The 27412-nt window shown below is 42.0% G+C and overlaps 2 pseudogenes; both read left to right on the top strand.

The window, feature by feature from the left end:
- LOC133125944 (leukocyte elastase inhibitor-like) lies at window positions 1–25648 on the top strand (annotated as a pseudogene).
- LOC133125945 (leukocyte elastase inhibitor-like) overlaps window positions 1–27412 on the top strand; it is a 68848-nt pseudogene that overhangs the window by 30055 nt on the left and 11381 nt on the right.

Consider the following 27412-nt stretch of genomic DNA (forward strand, 5'->3'; position numbering starts at 1 on the left):
TAGATTCACAGTGCGGGGTTGCGAGTGAATAAGAAAGCAATAAAAAAAAATTAAAAAAACGTGAAATAGCCTCAATTGTTTAGGCACTAGAAATCTAAATAATAATTATTGGAGTCTTGAGGGTTTCCTTCCTCTTTCCTCTATCCCGGAACAAAGGGTCTGGGGGATTTTTTTCTCTGCTCCAACCAATAGCGGAAGCTTGGTACCTTCTGGTTAAACTGTACCTTCTGGTCTACTTGTAGCTAGCTAATCAGAATATAGGAGCTAGCTAAAGTTGGTTACAGTGACTGACCACCTTAGTGCAGCGTGGCCAACATTAAACGACATCAAGCTTTAGCGAAGTAAACATACCGTAAACGGAGTTGTTAGCCTTGCTGATAACAATTGTGAATGACGCAGCTTGAATTTGACGTAGCTAGAGAAAAGCGAATGAAAGCGATGTTGTGTTCACTCTCTCCTTTCATGTAGACTAGTGTTAGATGCGTTTCGCCTAGATACTATAATTCACCTTAAAGAAGGAGCGTTTTCCTGTCGGTTGCAACAGTTTTGCAATTTAAGGTATGTGAAAACAGTTTTACCACTGGTGTTGAGCATCCTCAGTGGAATCTTCGCATCCGTTGCTTGTGCCAGCAGGTAGGGTTGGGTCTGATTACCCACGAGTTTGCATTGGACAAATGCATCGCTCGTAATGCATGTCTCATGTGTTGGTTAACCTTCGATATTCTCATTACTGTGACTAAATGTAGCTAGCTAACCTACTGTATTCTTTAAAAGCATATGTTTTATTTTAGCATCTGACTACGTATGTGCATGTGGGAAGAATTCAGTAGAATGTTTGCATGGCTCTGCACTGAAAATGCTTGGAATTGCTGAAAAAAGGAAACGGGTTCTTCCCACACAATTCTGCAATAGTGTCAACTTTTGGTCCGTAGCTATATAATCAGGTTTGACAGGCAAGGGCAAGCTGTTACCCGCAAAGATGGCATGATGTGTCTCAAATTATCTTTTGAGAGGTGTGACTTCTAAACGTTAACTTGCGTTTAAAAGCCGGCTATTAGTCCTGATCTTGTGTCGGTTTTAAATGAACTTACGATAGGGACATGAGAAATATGTTCCTTCTAAAGTAAGTAACAATAGGTCATAATTCCCAAAAGAACGCAAGAGAAATGTGTAATTTATTCTCACTTTGAGCAGATACAAGAAAATAAAGACAAATGTAAAATTTGCCACACGCAGCTAAATTTGCCACTCCAACAGCACTGAAAAGGTGCAACGCAGATAGCAAGCGACTCCGGTCTGGATCTGCACTATTTGCGCCTGACTTTGGGTCATATTCGGCGCAGATCTGGCCCAGAGATACTTGCTATCTGGGGAAAATAATGAAGAAAAAAAAACACTCGACTGAAGGGTGAAGTCAGGTATATTGGGTCATCAGTTAAAATGGGCCAGATAATGTTATTAAGCCTCCTGTTGTGTTCCGGTCGAATTTGACCGATTTAAAAGTTCTCTCTCTGAAAAATGTCGTTAATTTAATATGATTAGGTTAATTTCTTAAGGTTCCATGACTTTGTCCACACAAACACACAAAATAAAATGTGACAATTTTCATAAAAATGTAGGTATTTTATTTAACTTTTCTATACCTATGGTGTTCCTGTTCAAAAATGACTGGACTTTAGAAATTAATAAAGGGCAAGACTACATCTAGTGTTTATGGACACACTTCCTCTCGCAGACCCCCATATGCATGTGTGATTTAGCACACACACACACACACACACACACACGCATATGCACACACACACACACTTTTGTGCGGCCTTGCTCACAATGTGGCAGCACAGTGACCTAACAATATACTGTATTTGTGGATCTTGATCATATCTTTGATCAAGACACTGGTGAGGAGGAGAGAGGCCAGGAAACTGACAATAAAGATGCATTAGAGGAGGAAGTGTCAGAGGTTGACGACAATGTAGAATATGATCTAGACCAAGAGACAACCGACGTGGAACAATCCAGTCATGAGGAAGAGGGGCCCAGCTGAGTCTATAGAGTAAATGTTGGTACATTCAGGTCAAAGATTGGGGATTTGTCCTGGTCTTCATCCCCACCTGTGAGGAGAGGTTGGCTGTCGGCTGAAAATGTTATCAGGATGACCCCAGGGAAAATGAGATATGCCATATCCGGGGTTGATGACAAAATCCTGTTTTGAACTGTTCCTTTGAACAGTCTATCAAAACTATCGTATTAAACATGACCAACTTGGAACAAAAGGAAGTGCACCAAAAGATGTCAAAATATGTCATAGTCATATTGTATAGTCATATCACCTTTACAAATGCAGTCACACACACACACACATACACACATACACACATACACAGTCGCATGCATACACCCACATGCATGCATATACACACACAAACACACACCTGCACAAATAGGCTACAGGCGCGCATGCACAGATGTACACACAAATTCAATCTCCTCAGACACACAGCCACACACACATGTTCAAACAAGGAGTCTAGTTTTATAAATTTGTGTGTTTTCATGTAATTGCTGTTGTGTTAATGTTATTTCAGTATTTTCTATTGTTAAACACCCGCAGATCCACCATTTATTTTTTTATTTTTGCTGTCCAATATCAATGGCCATTTTTAGTGGAACTGGTGGCCCATTTTACCTGATCACATTACACTACACTTGTATTGGAGGGGAACATCTGATACTTAAAGTTTTAGTATCAGTAGATTTTTATTACATAATTCCAACACAGAATGATAGAGGAGACCTTACTTAATAAATAAGAAACATATTTGAAAGTTGAGCATTGTGTCCATAGCTATTTTCCTATCGTCATGTTGTCTGCAGAACAAACCATAGCCTAGTTTAGTGCAAAATAACTGTTATGTGTGTGGAAGGCACATTAGAAGTAAATATCAAGAAAAAAAACATACTGTTAGTAAACAGTCATTATATACAAAACCTGCACCATCCCCATGACACTCCCTACTTTTATTCATAATTAATTACAACACATATCACTGGATATATAATATGAATTCTAGACATTAATCAGCATTTGAAGAACTAACCAAAATTAGCGGCACCTAGTGGACTGGGACAAAATTTAAGGTCAATCACGTACAGAGACCCTGACTGAACCGGTAGTTTCACCATGGAGGAGCCTCACAAGAACAACGACAAGCACTAACTAGCACAAATATATGAAAACTGAATGTTCTGCGAATATGCAGAAATGCGACCCCACCTCATAAAAGACTCGCCCCTGATTCAAAAGCAATAATTGGCTGGGTTTTCTAGTGGCCTACCATCAGTCCCTAAGGATCTAAATTTATATCACACTCATCTCTCAACCTGCAGTCAGGGCCGTTGCCTCACATCCATTACATCGGCAGTCAAAGTGGAAATGGAACATGGAGAATGCACTGTGGAGGCCGAGAGGCTCCACAGCTTATCTGAGTTCTGGTAGAATATCTTGATGCATGGCATCAATCAAAGAAGACCATAACATGATATTTTCTGAGTTGGCACCATGCATATGGGCCACTGCCAATATTTTGCTGCTGTAAAGGCAGCTGATAACCACCGACACTGACTGATGGTCAGTTTCAACCCAGTAATCATTTAATAACAAAATTGCAGGGGAATATGGAACAGCGACTTACAACACTACAGACGTTCTTCTAGCAACTATACTCCAAAATACTGAAGCTGCCACACATTCCCAAACAATATGAATAATAACAGCATAATTCACTTTTGGGATAAATTCATCTGAATTAATTTACGGGGAGTACAGTATAGTCTGTATGCATAGTTGTAATGCATCATTTGATGATTTGGGTTTGGAAGGACTCCAACGGGTCTAAACTTGCAATGGTTTCTCTGCAACAATACAATTGTGGGGTCTCAACTCAGTGATAGGGTGACTTTTGAACCTGAGGACAACAGGAGGATAAATTTTATGATGCTGTAGCATATTCTATCGTTTTTTAATGTTTTAATTATTTGCAACTGTTTAATTTCATTATTATTTTCATCTGAATGCATTCTCTTTTTCTTTATCTCCCAGAGTAATTATTCATATTTAATTTTTTTATAGTTACTTAAAATAATATGTCACATTTTAATAACACTTTTTTAAAAAGTCTGTATTTACCTTTGGTCAGTCACTCCACTTTTTCTGCGCTCTAAATTGTTTATGTCACTAGCTTGAATTGGTCTCATTTATTGGACCACTTTATTCAGCTTTTTAGTAGACCACAACACTTAATAAAAGAGGGGGACTGATTTTCATCGAGGCAGATTTCCAAGTTTATTGCATGTACTTCTGTGGACAGATCGTACTGTATGCTTTGTGATGTGGGCGTGTCTGGCTAAGAAGTACTCTTTGTATGGTTGCAGCTTCACACACATCTCTGATTGACTGATTGACTCCAGGAGGAGAAGAAAATAGGAATTGGAAGATACCATAAGAACACTAAGCGAGTATTCAACCAACTTGAGTGGCATCAACTTTCAGTGAGCTATTCTTTACGCAGGTCATTGACATAGCTGACGCTGCACTAATCCCAAAATGGAAATGATCTATTAATTAGCCTTAGTGCATGCCTTTATGTTACAGCCAAGGGCTGCGTTTCCCGAAGCCTTCTTAACGCTACGTCATTCGTAAATTGTACCTTAAGCTCTACCTTAACGTTTCAGCGTGTTTCCCGAAACGTTCTTAATTAAGTATACCTTCTGTACGTCATACTTTTATAAGGTTGCTCTGGATCACTCTGAGCTATGCCTTATCGATGTTGTCAGCTCACTCCGCTAGTGGCCACCACTTTTACGACTGCGAGCCTCTGAAATCAGCTGTTGCTATTCGTTACATCTCAATCTGTTAAGATTCATTCATTATCCTAACCCGCTTGTTTGTGCGCTTTTATTGAAAACCTCAGCTAATAATAGAAAATGGTAATAATGAATTACAGTAATGTGATGGTGCTCCTGGCAAATGAATACTGATTGCAAAGTCATTTAAGGCACCATAACAAATATATTAAAATAATATTTAAAAAAACATGACATGCCAAAGAAGGTGTATTGCTAGGTGGTGTTGCGGGACGAGGCGTGATACCACAATCTGATGTCACAAACCGTATATATAGTTTGGCAATAATTATATACACGGTTGGATGATTTAGTTTGTAATTTAATATAATAAAATTACAAATTAAAGCTCCCACCAGTCAGGATGAATTCAATATTTTTTTAAGAATACAACTTTAGTAAGGTATACCTTTCGAGTCTTCGTAAAATGCTAAGAGACACGGTTATCGGTGAACGCAGCCAAGCTCATTTTAAGATAGCATGCCAAATCAAGTGTGGTAATACAATAATACTTGAAGTTACTGGCACCAGCGCCACCAATGTAAAAACTTAGTCTAAAGCCCTGTCACTCTACCATTAACATGCTTTTTGAGGGCAATGTGTTTGAATGCAATTGCTGTTATTTGTGGATAAAGTGGATATTATATGAGGGGTTCTCATCATAGTCAAACTTGTCTGGAAGGCCCAGTTTTGGTAAAGGTATAACAGCCATAGAAAAGTTATTTTTATTTTTCTTCTAAACTAATAAGAAGTATGTAATTAAAAGTATTTAAAGAGAGTGAGTAAACTGTATGTAGCTTTAGCTTTCTAGAACTGTATATTGTATATACGTATATTGTATGTAGCGTAGTGGTTAAGGTAAATGACTGGGACACACAAGGTCAGTGGTTCGAATCCCGATGTTGCCACGATAAGATCCGCACAGCCGTTGGGCCCTTGAGCAAGGCCCTTAACCCTGCATTGCTCCAGGGGAGGATTGTCTCCTGCTTAGTCTAATCAACTGTACGTCGCTCTGGATAAGAGCGTCTGCCAATAATGTAATGTATATTATTCAACTTTTGCTAAATTATATATCATTCCTATTGCATGATGCATTTATTTCTGGAATGACTGCCCTACCAGGAGATCAACAATGGAGTCACTGAGTGCTGAAAATACCAAGTTCTCCTTGGACCTGTTTAAGAAGATAAGTGAGAGTAAGAAAACGGACAACATCTTCTACTCTCCACTCAGCATCTCCTCAGCTCTGGCCATGGTGTACATGGGCGCCCGGGGGAACACAGCTACACAGATGGCTGAGGTGAGTTCACCCAGACACAGTGCCACTCTCAGACGTCCCAGCACAACACAACTGCATTAATAAGCTATGGAGGGATCATCCATTGAGAAGACTTACTGAATGTTGTTACAGCCCGGGCTTGTTACTGACACAGAAAAGTGAGGTGGGCGGATCAAAAGTGAAATTAAGATTTATTTTTGGTAAAAGAGATTCACCCACAAACTATTGAAGGAGAATAAGGAGAGGCTTGTGCTCCTACCAGGACTGGAGTGGTGTATTATTATATTATTAGTATTATTATTATTCTTGTATCTTATGCAATAAAACATTTTCTTTTTAACCCTATCCAGTCTGCCCCCATGTGGTTGAGTTGTCAACGTGTCAAATGGTTGTAGCCTTTATATTTATATAAAAAAAACCGTGACATAATAAAACCACAAAACGCCGATGCCAGATTGTTAAAAAAATGGTCCACTAGCTAGAACAGAAGTTTAGATTCTTTTCAGCCTCTTATTTGCAAATCAGGGCAAAAAGATTCAGCGCCCCCCTTCCCATGCTCACTGTTTACAACCCACACCTCGCCACAGACAATAAAAGCCTTATACTAACAATCTTTGATACCGTTTCTCTACGTCAGAAAATCATGTTCCAATATGTTTGGTAGAACATGTTCATTATGTTTGGTAGAAATATAAGTTTGTTTTTTGCAAATTATTCAATACAGACATATTTATGGAGCCAAATATGGTTATGAAGCTTTGACTGTTTTCTGACTAGTTTATTTTTTTATCCATTCAACCATTTTCGAGAACTATATTTTTTCTGGGAATATACCTAAGCAAATGCTATCTTGAACTACTTCTTCTGGTTGTGTTAATGCATTGCTGAGTAATTTCAGTACCTCCTTACATAGGCTGGTTTGGTCATGGATCAGAATCTTTCCATAGCATGCAAATCCTGCATATCTGTCATTAATCAACTTAGAGGTTGATTTTGCACAACCTCTAAGTTGTGCAAAAAAACCCAGAGGACCGAGGTTCGATTCCCGGTCCTGCCAAAAGCCAAGTTTGGCCGGCTGACGCGGAGTGGCATAATTGGCTCACTGCTCCAGAGGGAGGGACTTGGCAGGGTTCGCTGATCACCACACAATAAGCACCTCGGATGCCTCGGAATCACGGTTACGATTGTGAGACGAGACGGCTTGAAGAACGCGTGTCGTTCTCCCTCGGGCCGCCTAGGGACGGGTGTGGATGGTGTATCTAACACTAACTCTAATTGGCGTAGAAGGGGAACAATTGGCTACCAAATTGGGAGAAAAAGGGAAAAATCTGAAATAAATTCATATTAAAAAAACCAAAACTTAGAGGTTGATTAATGGAGAGGTGAAATACACTTTATTGATCCCACACATGGAAATGTAATTGTCGAATTTGTCAGGAGAATGATGACAATGGAAGCTGTTTTGTTGCCTGTGAAACCACAGATAATATAAGTACATGCACTAGGGGCTCTATTTTCCAGCCAGCATCTGGCGTGTTTTGAGCTGGTGTGCTGTCGATTTAATATTTTCCAATGATCCCAATGCCTCTGGTAATTTTGGGACTCACCACTCAGGGTGTGTCAGTCAAGTGGAAGCAGCTCATTGCCATTGTGGTGCCAGGTTTAACCCCTTCCCCGCCAATTATTTTGGAAAAAAACTGTCATTTTCAGACGATTAAAAAAAAAATGTATATAGTATTTTTTATGCTGATTATGAAAAATAACTTGCATTTCATTTTTTTCCCCATTTTTGTGGTTGAAATTTTATTTAGATGTTTAGACTTGTTTACTCGTCTGTGACTGAAAAAAACACATCCGGTTAAAACATACTGTATATAATCGTCTCTGCCGGGGAAGGGGTTAAGGTGCAAGTTGCAGCTCAGTCTATGGCGTACTGCAAATTTGCTAATGATCAGCCTGCTCAAAACCGTTTTCTAATATTTTGGAACCCTTTTATTGATGAAGCCAAATAAGATTCATAATTGTAATATTTTACAATCAAAGGATTCTCTCCTGCTTAGTCTAGTCAACTGTACGTCGATAAGAGTGGCTGCCAAATGCCATTAATGTAATGTAATATAATGTAATGCTCCTCAGGTCTGACAATCAGTCTGAGGATTTTAATCCCTGTACCTAACACAGCGGTCAGGGTACCGTTGGCTATGACATGGAGGTCCGTGTGACCCTCCAAGGATATCCCTCCCCAGACCATCACTGAACCACTGCCAAACCGGTCATGTTGGATGATGGCAGCATAACGTTCACCATGGCGTCTCTAGACTCTTTCACACGCTCAGTGTGAACCTGCTCTCATCAGTGAAGAGAACAGGGCGCCAATGGCAGACCTGCCATTTCTGGTGGTCTCTCACGAATGCCAATCAAGCTGCACGGTGCTGGGCTGTGAGCACAATTGTCTGTGGCCACCACATGCAAAACCATGACCTTTTTGGGGGTTGTCTTGCTTTGGCATCTCCATTGCACCTGTTGTCACTCATTTGCACCAAAGCAGGTGAAACTGATTCACAATCACTTCCAAAATGGCCAGATTGACATCCATGAAGTTTAACTGACTTAATTTTTTTGAGCAGTGTATTACACAGAACACGGGTGGGACATTGCTGGGTGTAGGCGACATTGGTGGTTGTCTTGCAGTCCATCTCAGGGGGACGCCAAACAAAGTAAAGAAAGTAGAATAAAAATCCAAGTGAATGCACTCACAAATTCCCTTCTGCATTCCCACGATCACAGCAGCAACCACCCCCATCCCCAGTCTGCAATCTTCACAGCTGAGAGGGACACACCAACATGGTTGCATACATTTTAAGATAAACGTGGCAGTAGTGCATTGACAAGCTCAATTGCTCCATTGACAAGACTAATAGTGAACTTTAAATATTGCTCATGTTCACGATACAGTAAAGATACTTGCCAGTAAAGATAGTTGCTTCCATTTCTCTTCGATATGACTGGTTTAAATTCTTATATCCAGTTATTTGCTATTTTATACACCTTCTAAATCTATGAGATTGAACTAAAATATTATTGAGCTGGAAGTCAAAGTCAGCTGCGTGCTAGACTGCAAGTTGCAACACAGTCATAAGGGGAGTCTTCCAACATGCCTAAAAATCTGGTTATGAGATGGGTGTGTTCAGGGTTGGGCTGCTCTTGTCCTGTGCAATAATTGTGCAATAATTTTTACACAGTACTATTTGAGATACAGTCCCCTCCAAAAGAATTGAAATAGCAAGGCAAATTCATTTGTTGTGCAATATGGTGAATACATTTGGGGTTGAGATGAACAGGAAGACAAGATTTCAGGATTTCAGCTTTTATTTCCTGGTATTTACACCTAGATCTCTTAAACTACTTAGAACATAGCACCTTTGGTATCAGACTGCCCATTTTTTAGGTGAGCAGAAGTATTGGATTGGAGTATTTAAGTAAATGAAAATAAATAACACTTAATATTTGGTAGCATATCCCTTGCTTGCAATAACTGCATCAAGCCTTGACCTCACCAAACTGTTCCATCAGTATTTGACAGGCTTTTAATGCAGCCTGTTTCAGTTGTTGTTTGTTTCGGGTGGTTTTTCCCTTCAATCTCCTCTTCAGAAGATAAAATGAATGAAGGCCTATGTTGTGTTGGCAGTGTCTTTTTGGTCATTGTCTTTCTACATGATAAAGAAGACTACTGAATTCATCCTGCTGCAACCATCACGAGTTCCATCATCTATAAAGATGAGTGAGCTCACTCCAGAAGCAGCCATGTAAGCCTAAGCCATGACACTTTCTCCACCATGCTTCAAAGATGGGCTTGTATGTTTTGGATCATGAGCAGATCCCTTCTTTCTCCACACTTTGGGCTTTCCATCATTTTGGTAGATCTTGGTCCCATCAGTTCATAAAACTTTGTTCCAGAACTTTTGTGGCTCATTTCTGTACTTCTTTGCTAATTGTAATGTCGCCTACCAATTCTTACTACCAATTAATTGTTTGCATCTTGCAGTATAGCCTTTATATTGCTGCTCTCTAGATCTTCTCCAAACAGTTGATTAAGATACCTTCACCCCTGCCCTGTGGAGATTTGATGTCACTCACTGATGTTTTGGGGTTTTTCTTCACAGCTCTCACAATGTTTCTTTCAACTGCTGCTGTTTTCCTTGATCAACCTATTTGATGATACACCAATGATTTTTTTCTTTTTCAGGACAGTTGTACATGCTATCCCCAATGATTTCCCCTCTTAAAAGCTGAAACTCGGATATGTCATCTCATGTACATCTTTTGACCTCAAACTCAATTGTCTTCAGTGTATAGCAAAAACAAAGGAATTGAACATGCTGTTCCAATACTTTTGGAGGGGACTGTACATGTACAGTCGGAGCTTGCTCCAAGAGAGCTTTTAAATATGCCAGATTTATACAGTTTCTCAAATATATTAACCTTTATTTGACTAGGAAGTCACATTGAGATTAAAACCTCTTTTACAAATGAGACCAAGCCAAGGCAGGGTCAAATAGCAACATAAAATTATAGAATCGCAATCACCAGTACAATACAGTACTATCCATAATAATGTAGGTATATGAACACATCCGTGTTCCAAATGTTACATGTTCTCTTTTGCCAAGTTTTTTCCCCTATGAATATGGTCAATCCAGAGTGAAATAAAAAGTTTGTTAAGAGTATGTTGACGCAAGGGTTGATATGATGTTCACAGGATTATAGCCACACTGTCATTTGATTTTCAGTGCCTACTAAAGATGTCTACGTGCTTGTCATCACAGTGTTAAAATGTTGATGATGCTATAGGTGCTTCACTTTAGAAAAGAGAAGAAACGTGAAGCTCCTGGACTGCAACAACAAGAAGTAAAAAGACAGCTTCCACCAGGGGTGCTGAAGGTCAGAAAACATGTAACTGCAGCTGAATTCACTAACCACAAGGGATGTCTGTAAATTGTGTTAACAATGGGTTTTGGGTGAGCTACATTATCGCCGAGGTAATTTTGCTTTTCTAATTTGCAGAGTTTGTCTTTGCCATTCACTGTACTTATACTTTTGTATATTTTTTATTGGACATTTAAATACATTAGAAAATGTGTTTGGAAATATTAATTTAAAGACATTAGGTTTTTAAATATAAATCTCAAGTTACTTGTAGACAAAAAACCCAAAGTCTTTTTTTAAATGTATTAATCAGTATCTTTTTTATCATTCTGCCTTCCTTTTCTTCCTTTGGCTTGTTGAAGTTACCAGGTTTAAGTGTCCTTAATTCAAAGGACCATTTAGTATTCTATGTAGATCTTATTTCTATTTTTTGATGAATAGGACAATAAAGATAGGACAATTTATCTTGTCAGGAAAAAGTTAGCTTGAAACAAGCTCTTTCAGATTATATATATTTTTTGTTATAATAGAAAGTTCTAATGGGATCATCAAAATGATTCATTAATCTGGGACAGCCCACCAAGAGAACATCCAATGTTGCAATGGGTTAAGCCTTCTGACAATTTAAGAGGCAGAGTCTAAATACTCAGAAACTAAATCATCGAGCCGTGCCTATAACCATGCATACGTTTGTACAACACTGCAGTATGTTGCATACAGAATGCTAACAGAACACTGGAAATTATATAGCTCACATGCACCATTACAAGATTTATAATTCAGTTATTTACTTGAAAAAATATACATTTATTCGGGGTGAATATCTGCATAAATCCAGATATCCAATTCAAGAATTGATCAAAAACAAAAAGATCAAAACATAACAAATTATACACTTCATTGGGAGTGCAGGTTCACTGTTCTAAAGACACAACAGGTGACAGACAAAGTGGGGGAGGAAAGACAACAAGCAAGAAGACAACAGTGGAAAGCTATGAGGGAATGACCCATAAGCCAGTCTTTGCCAAAAAATGCCCCCCTTATGAAGTTTTATATAATACAAGAGAAGAAATTGATTCTAATCATTATTTTTAAATTTGCTTAAGCATTTTTCCATTTGGAACACCTTCTTCCAAAATATAAGCCAATTTATTTCCCCTAGGTTATAAATACCTCTCAGGTCGTAAACGTCTCCCCCAGCAGTGACAGATGAGGCTGGCCACTGTTAGGTCAGTAAACTTTAAGGGTTAATTTTTGTCATTGACTGGTTTATCTGTGGTCTAGGGAATATTCTAATATATATACTTTATGTTAGTGGGAGAAACCACACAAACATACAATTAGATTTAGGTACACACATGCCTCAGTTAATCTAACTGGCACCCAAGTAAGTATGTTAGTTTTCCTAACATTTCCTAAATGGCATGCAAAGACATGCAGTATACCATATTATAATAATATAAATCCTCTGCATTCACAGTGGTGCAGCTAGAGCATGCAAAGCGAAACAGAGGAAACCAATATGGTGCACCAAGATGCACTATACGTTTGGCCTATGCCTATATATAATTAAATTTATCCAATAGGACAAATGATAATCAGGGATTTCATCCTGTTTTACGACAGATGTATCCCCACTAGGGCAAAGCCTATGTGACATCTATTATAGGGTATATTATTGGTAGATTTAATTTTACACATGTCTATAACAAATATTTCACAAACTATCGCCTATGTATTTAATTATAAGTATACAACTGTTACTGATACAGGTAGCACAGGCCAGAGGACTCAGCAGCTCAGAAAGACAGAAATTCTGTGAGGAGACACCAGTCTCTAAGGTCTCGCATATGCCCCACATGCAGCTGATTCTCCAACCTTGTAGCAGCGCATCAGAGGGGTGGAGACTTGTGTCTGCTGTGGCACCCAGCGGCCCTGTGACGTAACATCAGGCCCATTACACGGAGGTATAGTGACCACTGGTACAGGCCTCCCAAACTCTGCTTCTAGGGCTGGAACTTAAAACCTAGGCTATGCTCCTGACTCAGCAGTCAGTCGCAATCATATACTTAAATAAGATGAAGAAGCTTGCCACCTTTAACAGAGCTCAAACTTACTCAGCAATTAATATTATATATATGTGCATGTTGTCATATTGCACATCTATGGACAGCCATCAAAAATACTACTTATACTTTCAACTGCGACATGCTTGTTTCTAAAACCGTTCCTACTGTAGCCTATTTGCTGTTTAAGCTAATAGTCACAGTAACACAGCACAGTTACACAAACATGCATACCAGCATTTCTCTCTCTCTGCCCTCTACAATGATCGCGCTACGTACCCTGAGGGGTAGTAACCTGAAAATATGGCTGGTTTCTACGGTCCCAGTCCTGTCCGGGATATGTCGATTCCCTAAACAGTATCCATGCAGCAAAATAACACAACTCTCCCTAACATTACTGATAGAAAGTAACCATGCTACTCACCACACCAAGGATCGCAAAACCAGATGGAAGGAAAACCACACACCCGGGGTAACGGGTATCCTGCCGGGTTGCACAACACCACCAGAAGGAGCAAACTTCAGACACCTCATCCCTTGTAAGCCTCGAATCTTACACGGATGAAAGCAGATCACGTCGGCAGACGAATCTTGCATGAATGGAATTGGATCACGTCGGGGTCACCAACTGTAAAACCCCACGCTAACCCAACGACGGAATTTAGCGAGGGCTGAAGGTATCAGCGTGCTCATCCTTCTGGTGTTGCTGAAAGAATACTAATAGGGTTAAAAATTAGTGGCCCCTATGCAGACAGTCTAGATCAGCCAATAAACAAACCACGATACAAAGGCAGTAGTACCACTCTGCCTTCCGCTCTTTACTGGTCCGGGCTGACCCAGAATCTCCACAATAGGGCCAATAGATTCACCTTCGTTTATCTGACTCCATTTTAGAATAATAATTTAGATTAGTTATCCACATTTAGTGGATGTCTTATTTATAATTTTGACTTGATCGCTATAGGAATCCTGTACTGAGAAGAACTCGCTGAACAATCCTCTGCTGGTACCACCGCATGTCACATCGCGCGATATGTGCACGTCTCAAGAACTGACTAGCTATCTGTAGTCATCACAGAGGTCGCAGGAATAGCTACTCTCGGGTATATCTGTTTACAGCCTAGGGACCCAAGCAGACCAACATAGCTACGGCTGTGCTCGACATGAATGAACTACCATGCGGAGGCGAGGGATTTACCAACATAGGTCTACGGGTGCTATACGCCGTGATACAGTAAGTGGAAATAATCATCCTCCCTAGACCAGTTTGAGGGGGTAAACCACGCATTCCCTGTGTAACATTTAGTGTCAGTAAGGAAAACCAAACAGATCCAAGTTTTAACAATTTAATTTTACCAGACAGGTTACATACGTAATTACACACTAGTTTCAAATAAAAAAACATTACAATGGAAACCAAATTACAGAGTCTTAATAGTCATACCTGGTTATAAAAGCTACATACGGGAGTCTGGCTACAGACACCCTGTACGTAGAAATTACGTGCACGGAGTGCACGGGAGGCTGATTGCATTCTCCCAGATTGCTTAGTTCACTGTCCTTAAATCCAAAATCTGGCCTTTGATGTTAACCCTAAAGATGGGTCACCCATCTGTAATTTGGAGCCACGCCTCCCCAGGAAACGCAGGGTGGTTGCGGCACATGGCTTTCACTGGGGCAGAGCTCCACACAGTTTCTCCTGGTTGGTTATGATGTCCAGGGTTTGCTGTTGCAGAAATAAAACCATTGCACCAGTCGCACTGAAACAATCAGAATAATACCAAACATGAATATTATCTAAACTGACTTTGTCATGAAACATCCAATGCTGTACACATCATTTAGTGACTGAGTAAAGAGGGAGAGAGCAAAGAAGGGGGGTTCAGGAGAAGGTCAGGGCCTAACAGGCCGTGCCCTCTGAAACCTTCCCGTGCCGTAAAGGATGTTGCCCCGTCGTAACGAGTTTTACGGCTGGAGGCCTGAGTCTTCCCCCACAGGCTCCTGCCCGTATGGGTGGGGAGATAGTGGGGGTTAATGGTGCATGCTCCTGGCTTAGATTACTTTACAGCCACATATTCCACAATACCAGAGGAAGCCAGCAAGCTGACCAGCCCTGAGTGATAATGCCAGATTTCCAGCCTTACAGTCTCTTCCATTTACAATGCCTTGGTACATAAATCTGCTTCATGTTTATACATAGAGAAATTATGGGACAGGGAACTGTCCGCATTTAATCAAGATCTAGACTGGGATAATATCTGGCTTAACCTATCTCAAAGCTCCAAAAATTTAGCCCACCAGCTAATCCGCTACAAAACTATCCACAGAGCATATGCAATTTCTTTTAGAAGGTTTCAAATGAAACAAGCTTCTAACTACATATGTAATATATGTAACATCCTACCAGGCACATTTGTGCACATGGACGTCTGTGGACGTGTGCAGTGAATGAACTATCAAAACTGCTGGGTGTCTATATCCAAAAAACACCACACCTCTGCCTCTTAAATGATGACTCTGACCTAGAACATACTGTAACCCAAAGGAAAATGCTGATGGCAGGTTTCACAGCTTCCAAAAAAAGTTATTTTACAACTATGGATCAACCCTCATATACCACCTAGGACATTTTGGAAGAGCTACTTGGTGGATGTTGTGAACATGGAATATCACACTGCTAGATTAAACAAAGCCAAGAAATCCACTCTACAAAAATGGAATGTATTTTTCTGTAAAATTCAAGAATATGATAACGTGTTATCTTGTATTTTAATTTCCTTTAAATTTTGTTTTCTCTTTCCACCCATCCTTGGATGTATGTACTTTACAAATACCTTGTACCTTTGTAACCATCTACCCGCCCCCCCTTGTTTATAAAAAGCAATAAAAAGTTGATCACAAAAAAAAAAGATTAATTAATCAGAAGAAATTGAAGCATGAGATGCCTTACTTGCATTTCTGTAAGGAAATCTGTGTCACAAAGTGCTTGTCTGTGCCTGTCTTCAGTCTCCCCTTCATGAAGCTGATGATGACATTCATGCTAGATTCAACAAACTGATGTCTGAACTCAACAAAGAGGGTGCCCCGTATGCACTGAGCCTGGCAAATCGCCTGTATGGGGAGCAGTCTTACGAGTTTGTGGAGGTAATGTTTTGTTGATGAATAGCACAGATTTGCCAATACATTTGCCAATACATGCACATACTTGTAAAGGAATGTGTGCACAGTGGACAGAAGACAAAGTTAAAATTGATTATTGCAGGATCAGATGAGTTGAGAATGACACACTTTGAGTGTGGAAATCAGGTAGTAATTGCACTGTGATTTGTGATAGGTTCTCTGTAACAGTTTCTGTGTTGTAAGCCTCCAGCCTGTACTCACTGATGCTGCAAATGGATCATACTTTTAAGATTGGATTTATTTATTTGCAATTTTAGCACAGTATCAGCAATAGTTTATTTTATATTCCTCAGTTGAAGGAGGCGAGCATTTAGTTAAAAAATATTGCAATTATTGTAATGCAGCACTAGGGCTGAAAAGAGAGTGCTCCATATCCACTCACTGAGCACTAATTCACAACTCCGCTTCTAACCCCTGGAAACTGTTCTCCATTTTCTCCTCTCTCCTCAACGCACCGCCTCCTCCACCTCAGTCCTCCTTCGTTGCTGATGACTTTGCTGACTTTTTCGATGAGAAGGTCACAGTCATCCGCAGATCCTTTACAACCGCTGCCCCCCTCACTGTGCCCTTCCCCCCCTCTAGGCCCATCCCTTCCTTTTCCACTTTCTCCCCCCTTACAGACTCTGATGTTTCTCAACTCCTGCTCTCCCACCGCCCTACAACCTGTGCCCTTGACATTCTCCCATTTGTCACCTCCCTTGTCACCTCCTCCCTGTCTTCCGGCTGTTTTCCTGCATCCTTCAAGAGGGCCCACATCACTCCGTTGCTAAAAAAGCCTACCCTGGATCCCTCCATCATCCAGAACTACCGCCCGGTATGTCTTCTTCCTTTTCTTTCTAAAACCATAGAACGAGCTGCTTCTACTCAACTTTCTTCTTTCTTTTCTAACAACAACCTGCTAGACCCCCATCAGTCTGGCTTCAGATCGGGCCACTCAACAGAGACCGCGCTCCTCTCCGTCAGTGAGTCGCTCCATGCCGCACAAGCAGCCTCCCTGTCCTCTGTCCTCATTCTTCTAGATCTCTCTGCTGCCTTCGACACTGTGGATCACTCCATCCTCCTGTCCGCCCTGTCAGCAACGGGCATCTGTGGCACAGCCCTGGACTGAATTGAATCTTACCTCTTTGGTCGCTCCTTCCAGGTTGCCTGGGCTGGTACAGTATTGACACCTGGGCCCCTTGCCACAGGAGTTCCCCAGGACTCAGTCCTAGGCCCGCTTCTTTTTTCTCTTTACACTCGTTCCCTTGGCCCTGTGATCACTGCACATGGGCTATCCTACCACTGCTATGCGGATGATACCCTACTCTTCATCTGACATCCAGAGCTGGATGGGCAACCACTATCTAAAGCTCAACCCAGGCAAGACTGAAATGATATGTATCCCTGCTAATACCTCTCCCCACCTGGATCTCTCCATTTCCCTCGGGGATACCACACTCACGCCATCACCCAGTGCAAGGAACCTCGGCGTGGTGATGGACAGCAGACTGTCCCTTTCCGGGAACATTGCAGCGGTGACCCGGCCATGCAGGTTCTTCCTATACAACATACGGAGAATCCGCCCCTTTCTCACCCCCTACCTGACCCAGCTCCTGGTCCAAGCGATGGTTCTGTCCCACCTGGACTACTGCAATTCCCTCTTGGCTGGCCTCCCAGCATCCGCCATCAGACCCCTCCAACTTATTCAGAATGCAGTAGCTCGTAGTAGTCTTCAACCTTCCCAAATACTCACACGTCACCCCCATGCTTACTTCCCTCCACTGGCTGCCTGTCATGGCTCGCATCAAATTCAAAACATTGGTGCTAGCCTTCCAAGCAGTTAAGGGGTCTTCCCCAGCTTAAAAATCATCAGACCCTACACCCCTGCCAGACCGCTTCGTTCAGCCTCCACAGGCCGCTTGGCACCTCCCCCTCTCCGAACCTCCACCTCACGCTCACGACTACTGTCTGTGGTCAGACAGTTCTGACCCATTGAGGTCAGAACTGTAGAATCTCTCCCCACCTTCAAGTGCAAACTGAAGACGCACCTCTTCAAGCAGCACCTCTCCCCATCCCTCCCTACCTCCCTGTGAACCTGAATTGTTGTCTTTGTGATTTGCGTAGTGTTTCGGTATTTTTGGTTGGCTAGGTAAGCAAGGTATTTGGATAGTTAAGTTTGGTCACTTTTGCTTTGTTGTTTGTTTGTTTATTTGTTGATTTAAAAAAATAATAATAATAAAAAAATATATATATGCCCTTGTCCTTATCTTTGTTGTACGGGTAGCAATTGAAATTGTACTTCCCTCTAGGGTCTTTCAGCGCACTTACCCCTGGTTATGGGTATGCACTTTGTTGTACGTCGCTCTGGATAAGAGCGTCTGCCACATGCCAATAATGTAATGTAATGTATTAGGAACATTTTTATTATTAATGAGAGACATCAGAGGAGAATGGCCAGACTGGTCAAAGCTGACAGGAAGGTGACAGTAATGCAAATAACCACACATTACAACAGTGGTATGCAGAAGAGCATGTCTGAACACACAATGCATCATGACTCTAAGTGGATAGGCTACAGCAGTAGAAGTCTAAAAAATAAGCTCAATAAATACCTAATAAAGTGCTTGGTGAGTTTATATGCATTTAAGGAACGTAAATGAATGGCTACAGCGGTTTTGCACCATTTTCTTCCTGCACGTGTATTTCAAACACCCATAATACCTTGTGTAAATTAGACAATGAAAACAAAAATTAAAATGTAATGGAACATCTTGTCGGAAAGTTGGAAAAAAGGTATATTTCCCAAAATGTTCTCATTTATTTTCATTGTAAACACATCTATCAGTTTGTTCAATGATCTGTGAATTCATTTTTGCATCTTGTATGTAGTCTTTTAGTCTCAGTTTCTAGATAAAGTGATCTGTTTTCTTTCTCTTTCTCATAATGCATGTTCACGCATGTGTGTACATGGCAATGTAACATTCAAAGGGTACACTGCAAACATATGGGAGATGGTTTTTTTGTATCATATTTTTGACTCTGCCATAGGCCCAGTATGCTTTTTATACATTCTTCATTTTTACCAGATTGTAAAATTTTATTCTGTGCCCCTACCCTGGACCACGCCTTCCAGATTGCTTTTAACACTATGTAATCTGTACTCCTTGAACTTCATATAAACAAAATGACTGGTGTTTTCAAAGACTTGCTCCATCTATCTCTGATGACTAACTCAGCTCTCTGGTCTACAGCACATCCTATGGATATCACCTTAATTGCAGTGACCTGGTACTTTTTAAAGTCCAGTGACTGCGCTGGGCAGGAATTAACAAAAAGACCTTAAACTTGACATGATGATTTCATGTCAATTTTAATACATTTTACATTTACATTTTAGTCATTTGGCAGACGCTTTTAATCCAAAGCGACTTACAAGTGCATAGGTTCTACCACAAGTCAAAGCATCACAACCAGAACTAGGAAAATACACCTGGACTGCTGTTCTAAACATATAGTCGTCATCATAAGTGCAAAATTTTTTTTTTTTTTTTTTTTTTTTTTGGGGGGGGGGGGGGGGGGGGGGTTTAGACAGGGATAGGGGTATCAGAAGGGGGGGGCGGGGTAAGTCAGGAGGGAGGACTAAGGTAGAGTTTGAAGAGGTGTTTTGAGTCTACGTCGAAATAGGGGGAGGGATTCTGCTGTCCTGACAGTGGTAGGCAAGTCATTCCACCACTGAGGGACCAGAACGGAAAACAGGCGTGAACGTGCAGCTCGACCGCCAGGTGCCCGTAGAGAGGGAACCGTAAGGCGACCAGAGCTGGCAGACCGGAGTGGTCTAGCTGGGGAGTAGGGAGTGATCAGGGATTGTATGTAATGTGGGGCAGTCCCCTTAGCAGCCTGAAATGCCAACACTAGGGCCTTGAATCGGATGCGTGCGGCAATAGGAAGCCAGTGGAGGCCAATGAGAAGCGGGGTGACATGAGCCGACCTGGGCTGACTGGTGATCAAGCGGGCTGCAGCATTCTGGACCAGCTGGAGGGGCTTGATGGCGCACGCTGGGAGACCGGCTAGGAGGGAGTTGCAGTAATCCAGGCGGGAAATGACGAGCGCCTGGACTAGGAGCTGGGTGGCTTTCTCCGTCAGGAGATGACGGATGCGGCGTATGTTATACAGAAAGAACCTGCAGGTTCTGGCAGTGGAGGATACTTGTGGAGCCAGGGAGAGGCAGTTATCAAGAGTCACCCCAAGATTCTTTGCCGTACGGGAGGAGGAAACTACAAAGTCCTCCACAGTCAGTGAGAGGTCAGTTGACGGAGAGAACTTGGCAGGGATGTAGAGAAGCTCAGTTTTGGCAAGGTTGAGCTTCAGGTGATGGGAAGTCATCCACGCAGAGATATCAGCCAAGCAGGCAGAGATCTGTGTGGTGATTTGGGTGTCGGGGGGGAAGGAAATGAAGAGTTGGGTGTCATCAGCGTAGGAGTGATAAGAGAAGCCGTGGGAAGAGATAACAGAACCAAGAGACATGGTGTATAGCGAGAAGAGGAGAGGCCCAAGAACCGAGCCCTGCGGGACTCCAGTTCGTAGGGGTTGAGGGTCGGAGACTGCGCCCCTCCAAGTCACCTGGTAGGAGCGACCAGAGAGGTAGGAGGAAAACCAAGCGAGTGCAGAACCTGTGACACCCATCCCAGACAGCGATGAGAGCAGAATCTCATAGTTGACTGTATCGAAGGCGGCTGACAGGTCAAGGAAGATGAGGACAGAGGAGAGGGATTTTGCTTTAGCAGAGTGGAGTGCCTCAGTGACCGCGAGCAGGGCGGTTTCAGTGGAGTGGCCACTCTTGAAGCCAGACTGGTTGGGGTCATGGAGATTGTTGTGGAGAAGATAAGTGGACAGTTGGGAGCAGACCGCCCGTTCCAGGGTTTTAGCGAGAAAGGGAAGAAGAGAGACAGGCCGGTAGTTGTTCAGGGCAGAGGGATCAAGAATAGGTTTTTTGAGGAGGGGAGTGACTCTGGCCCTCTTCAGGGAAGAGGGCATGGTGCCGGAAGAGAGGGAGGTGTTGATTAGAGAGGAGAGAAAAGGGAGAATGTCCTCAGATATAGACTGTAGGAGGGGAGAGGGGATGGGGTCAAGAGGACAGGTGGTTGGGCGGTGGGAAGTAAGGAGTTTCAGTGTGTCGGCGTCAGCGAGGGGAGAAAAGGAGGTTAGGGAGTTGGGGAGGGTAGGAGGGTCAGCAGGGGTGGAGGGTTGGGAGAAGGAATTGCGAATAGCATCGACCTTCTTTTCAAAGAAGGAGACAAAGTCATCAGGTGTGAGTGATGAGGGGGGTGGGGGGGGAGGGGGGGCCAGAAGAGAGGAGAAGGTTGAAAACAGTTTGCGGGGATTAGAGGCGGCTGCGTTAATTTTCGAGTGAAAGAAGGAAGATTTAGCTAGAGAGACAGAGGAATGGAAAGATGATAAGAGGGCATGGAAGGAAGCCATATCACTGGGGAGACATGACCTTTTCCATTTTCTCTCCGCCGCCCGCAGTTCGGTTCGGACAGCTCGTAGAGCATCAGAAAGCCAAGGACTGGGGGGGGAGGCCCGAGCTAGTTTGGTGGTGAGGGGACACAGAGAGTCAAAGGAAGATGAGAGGGAGGACATGAGAGTTGTAGCCGCATCATCGGGAGACAGTCGAGAGAAAGACTCCGCAGATGGTAGGGAGGAGAGGATTGTAGATGAGAGGGTGGAGGAAGACAGGTGGCGTAGGTTCCGTCGACAGGTGACAGTGGATGGTGGGAGAGATGGATGGGTGTTAGAGGAGAGTGGAAGAGAGAAAGAGATGAAGGAGTGGTCAGATACATGGAGTGGTGTTACAGAGAGGTTGGTTGTTGTGCAGCTCCTTGTGAAGATGAGGTCAAGAAGGTTGCCTGCTTTGTGGGTGGGAGGGGAAAGAGTGAGGGTAAGGGTAAGGTCAAAAGAAGAGAGGAGGGAGAGAAAGGTAGACTGGGTGGACTCTGAGTTGAGGTTGAAGTCACCCAGGAGGATCAGGGGGGTGTCATTGACAGGTGAGGAGCTGAGGAGGATGTCCATCTCATCCAAAAAGTTTCCCAGAGGACCCGGGGGGCGATAAACAACAATAACAAACAGTTTGCACGGCAGAGTAACAGAAACCGCATGAAATTCAAAAGAGGAGAAGGAGAGGGATGAGGAGAAGACACTAGATCTCCATGAGGATGAGATTAGGAGACCTGTGCCACCTCCTCTGCCAGAGGATCTGGATGTGTGGGAAAAAGAGAAGGCAGAGGAAAGGGTGGCCGTGTTCTCTGGTGAGAGCCACGTTTCAGTTAAAGGGAGCCACGTTTCAGTTAAAGAACACATGAACACATAATTCATGACACAGTGACTGGTGTGCTCCTGCTTTGAATCCCTATTTTATTTCATACTCCATGTTTATTGTCATTTTAATTTTGAGATGTTGACCTCAATTCAAAGATAAAAAATTCAAATTAATTGATTCCGGATGGTGCAGTGGGTAGCACTGCCGCCTCACAGCAAGGAGGTCCTGGGTCTGAATCCCAGTTTGCAAGCTTGCAGGTTCTCCCCGTGTTTGCGTGGGTTTCCTCCCACAGTCCAAAGATATGCAGGTTAGGCTGATTGGAGAGTCTAAATCGCCTGTGGGTATGAGTGTGTGAGTGAATGGTGTGTGTCCTGTGATGGACTGGTGACCTGTCCAGGGTGTATTCCTGCCTTTAGCCTAATGTTTGCTGGGATAGGCTCCAGCCCACCTGCAACCCTGTTCAGGATAAGCAGGTTAAGATAATGGATGGATGGATGGATGGATGATTTTCTCCCAAACATTGATAAGAACTTGATATATTCCTTTGGAAATAATCCATTTTTCGGTGAAAGCCAGACACAGCTAAGCATTCACTGTCTTTGTAAATCTGTAGAAATACATTCAGGACACAAAGAAGTTCTATCAGGCAGAGCTGGAGACTGTTGACTTCAAATCAAAAGCAGAGGATGAAAGGGTGAAGATTAACAGCTGGTGGAGAAGCAGACTCAAGATAACTGCAGTTACAGACACATCTACAGGTTCAGGGGACTTTCATTTGAAATCTGCAGATCCTCTGTCCTACGTATTCCACTGAAATGATCAAGAAGTGGACAGCTGCTTGCGGTTATCGGTTTCCATTGTTTGGCCTCTGATAAATGATTATAATTGTGAATGCTTTACAGCAGTGCTTTTTAAACTGACTTGAAACTGAAAATTTGTCGCAGGAGTGCAGGCTGCAAAGTGGGTCCTGGAATGGGTCTATAGTCCACTAGACTGTGCTAGTACATTGGAAGGCCTGAAAGGCACAAAACCTCTAATTTGGGTCCTGATATTAAAACATTGAAGAACCAGTGCCTTACAGCAACAATCAATCATTGTGGCCGCCTGTAGCGTAGTGGTGAAGGTAAATGACTTGGACATGCAAGGTCGGTGGTTCTAATCCCGGTGTAGATACAGTAAGATCCCAACAGCCATTGGGCCCTTGAGCAAGGCCCTTAACCCTACATTGTTCCAGGGAGGATTGTCTCCTGAGTTTAATCAACTGTTTGTCGCTCTGGATAAGAGCGTCTTCCAATAATGTCATAAAATCATTGTATGAACGATGTTCCAGACTAAAATATCTTCATAGTTGCTTGACATGTAGTTCATGTTTTGTAATACTCTAAACATTGACTTCACGCATATTTTATGAAGTAATGTTTTTTACAACATATTTGGCACCTGATGCCTTTCTTTGTTGTTAAACTTTATGTTCTGCATTTTGTAGGTGTTGACGATGAATCGCATCTGCATTATTCAAGACATACTGCATTATATCTGTCGCTGGGTATCTTAATTAATGTACTTGTGTGACACCATCCCATATATATATTTCGGCTTTATAGTACTTTCTTGTAGATAAAATCAAGAACCTGCTGTCGAAAGGGGCTGTTGACAATATGACCAGTCTGGTGTTGGTGAATGCTATCTATTTTAAGGCTGATTGGGACAAGAAATTCAAAGGGAGAGACACATATGAGCAGCTATTCAAATTAAATGAGCTAACATGCTTACTCAGTTTCCAGATTACTCCATGACTGCAAAATAATTGTGAACTGTTGCCTACACTAATGCGGGGAAGGCTTTTATCCTCTGTGCTGTTCAGTCACACTTTTGTCATTTCTTGACATCAGTTTGCAAAAGATGGGACTCCAGAGCATGATTACTCTCCTCGTTTGTAGTTAGGTCACTGATCCAACTTTGTCTTGAAGTGAAATGTTCTCTCCATGACAGTTGAATGATAATTTCTGCTTTATTTTCCAATTTTAGAAATGTACTTTTTGCAGTGGTATGCAAAGGTTTGGGCACCCCTGGTGAAATTGTATGTTTTGTATAATTTGTCTAAATTAAAGGAGGTTTTAAAAACCCCTGCCGGGTACCCACTTACAGTAAGCACAACATATTTCTGTAATAGCGTGAGTATATCACCGCTTTAATATTGTACATGGATTGAAACATATATTTGAAAGATCTGTAACATCAATTTTTCAGAATGAAAGTAAGCCGGTGCAGATGATGAAACAGACAGCCAAGTTTGGTTTGGCGTTCATTCCGGAGGTCAATTGTCAGATTCTGGAGATGCCTTATATTGGTAAAGAGCTGAGCATGCTCATTATTCTGCCCAGAGAGATTGAGGACGACTCCACAGGGCTTGAGAGGGTAAGACAGATTTCGGTGTACAATAAATTCTATTTAATGATGCCTCCAAGGGAATTGAGGCAATACCCAGTGGTTTCAAACTTGGCAGAGTATAAGAATTTCTGATAATATGTGAACAAGCCTTCAGACATCCATCACTCTCAACTGGATCAATGACTTCTTTTCTCCTGCAGTTGGAAAGGGAGCTCACGTACGACAAGCTCATCGAGTGGACACAGCCTGAGAAGTTGAAATATACTCATTTAGTTTTGGCTCTGCCCAAGTTCAAGGTGGAAGAGAGCTATGACCTGAAAGATATTCTGATCAATATGGAGATGAAGGATGCCTTCGATGTGTCCAAAAGCGATTTCTCTGGCATGTCTCCCAGCAACGACCTGGTGTTGTCCAAAGTGGTGCACAAGGCCTTTGTGGAGGTGAACGAGGAGGGCACAGAGGCTGCTGCCGCCACTGCTGTCACCATGATGCTTGGATGTGCCATGCCACCCCCAGATCGGTTCATCGCAGACCATCCCTTCCTGTTCTTCATCAGACATCCCCACTCAGAGCATCCTCTTCTATGGCCGTTTCTGCTCCCCTTGAAGTCTTATAGTCTGCCGTTTCCAGTTATAAGCAGGAGTCTAAAGAAAGACTGTCTGCATGTTAAATGGCTCTGCAATGCTGTTTGCCTTAAAATAATATTTCATTGTTATCTGCTTCTCAGAGCTTAGACAGTCCTGCTGCAGTACATTGTATTCATTCATGTCCATTGTATCCTCTTTGAAGATTAATATTTGCTAAAGACCATTGTTTCCTTTCTGTTCATTATATTTTTCTCAATGCTAAAATGACAAAAAACAAGAAATATAAAGAAGCAATAACCAAGATCACATTTCTCATTTGTGAAAATAAAAGTGCACAAAAGTTTACTTTTTTGGTTGCTTTTTTCACTTAGCTGCTCAGTCATTGCATCAGAGAAGTACATTTCATGCACTGCTGGTACATGCAGAATGCTGGTGCCCAGTCAATCAGATTTTTTTGGATGACAATCATTCCAAGAATGATTCCATATCTGGCTAAATCTATGACTAATTATGTTCCACATGATTTGCAGAAATCCACAATTGAATATCTCCATTTGCTTGATTTTCCCACTTGACAATGATGCAGAGATGATCATGCTGCAAACTCTACAGCCAATGTGGGAGGAGCATAGATTAGCACTCGCTCTCTTCTGAAATATGCAGTTGCCAGCTGCTTCTTTTTATATGAGAGCACCTCTTCAGGAACAGAGATGAAGTAGAGTTTGGCATCAGAGTGACCATTAAGCATTTACATGAATTCAAGCAGACAACATTCATTTGACAAAATGATTAATGTGAGCAATGGTGAAGGATTATTATGTACAGTGCCCCCCAAAGTCATGGTCATGGTCAGGTGAAATGTGATATTCTTGCTGCATACATACAGTGCCATGAAAACGTATTTCCCCCTTTCTCTATTATTGCATATTGGTCACACTGAATGGTTTCAAATCTCTTGTCAAAAAAAAAAGAGAACACAAATGCAACACATTTCTTCTTTTATTTTCTTACCCCCACCCCCTTAACTAGCAGCTTTAGCAGAAATAACCAAACGTTTCCTGTACTTTAATATCAGTCACATCGCCATGGAGGAATTTTCATCCACTGTTCTTTGCAGAGCTGCTTTAATTCAGACCAGTTGGTAGGTTTGCTGAATAAATAGTTTTGATTTATCTGTCATGGGTGGGTATATGCAATGTATACACGTTAAACACTCACAAGTGTTTTTTTATTGGTTGCTTTAAGTTTAAATGTTGGAAGAGTGGTTTTAATCGAAGAGCTTTCAGCAGTTGAAGTAGTATGAATCCCTTCTGCTTTTATTGAAGAAAGTAGAGAGGTCTTCGTATTGGTGTGTATGAAAAACTATATGAACCTGCCAGTTGTATTTGTTGAACTTTTTAGGTTTAAAAAACTGTACTGTATATACAGGGGGTCAACTATATTTGTAGAATGAATTTGGACTCCATGCAAATTGTTGATTTGTTTTCCTGGAATTAACTGCAATAAATAAAATACACCACCAATGTTGTAATCTGTGCACCACCGACAATATTACAAAGTTTTCTTTCGTGGCATGTTGTCCGATAGATTCACAGTGCGGGGTTGCGAGTGAATAAGAAAGCAATAAAAAAACAACATCGTGAAATAGCATCAATTGTTTAGGCACTAGAAATCTAAATAATAATTATTGGAGTCTTGAGGGTTTCCTTCCTCTTTCCTCTATCCCGGAAACTGGTTTTACAACGGGTCTGGGGGATTTTTTTCTCTGCTCCTACCAGTAGCG

Source organism: Conger conger, chromosome 4 (assembly GCF_963514075.1).
Source record: "Conger conger chromosome 4, fConCon1.1, whole genome shotgun sequence".
Taxonomy (NCBI): domain Eukaryota; kingdom Metazoa; phylum Chordata; class Actinopteri; order Anguilliformes; family Congridae; genus Conger; species Conger conger.